Raw genomic sequence first — 600 nt, forward strand, 5'->3', positions numbered from 1 at the left:
ACGCACAGCCTTCCATCTCTTATATTGTATGCCAGATACCTGTCCTGAGGATGATGCAGTCCTCATGTGATTCATTCCTTCCAGCTTTGGACCATGCATCAATCACAAACTCTAGATGCAATCACCTCTGAAAATCAACCCCATGACTACATGAAGGTTTGGAGGGTCTTCAAGCCATGAACCATAACAGTCTATCCGTTGGCCTCCAAAGACTCATGTACATTTATATAAAAACCATTCAGTCTAACTCCAAGAGTTACCAAAATGCTAACACTTTCAACATTGCTGAAAAGTCCAAATTCCAGGACTCCTCTGAGATCTAAGGCAAACTACTACCTGTGAGTCGTTGTACAAATAAAAGTTAAACAATTCCAACATTCAGTGGAGCAGGATAAATATTTCCCTTCCCAAAATTACAAACAGGAAGACACAAATGAATGAGATCAAAACAAGCCCAAACTCCAGCAGGACAAACATTAAGTCCTGTGTAGCATCTAAGTCATGATGTGCACTCCAAAGAACTTGGATGGTACCAGTCTTACGGCACTGCCAGTAGTGGTAACTCTCATACCTCCACTTTTGGGCCCACACTGCTTCTTC

Source organism: Octodon degus, unplaced genomic scaffold, assembly GCF_000260255.1.
Source record: "Octodon degus isolate 3935 unplaced genomic scaffold, OctDeg1.0 scaffold00150, whole genome shotgun sequence".
In the NCBI taxonomy this organism is placed as follows: Eukaryota; Metazoa; Chordata; class Mammalia; order Rodentia; family Octodontidae; genus Octodon; species Octodon degus.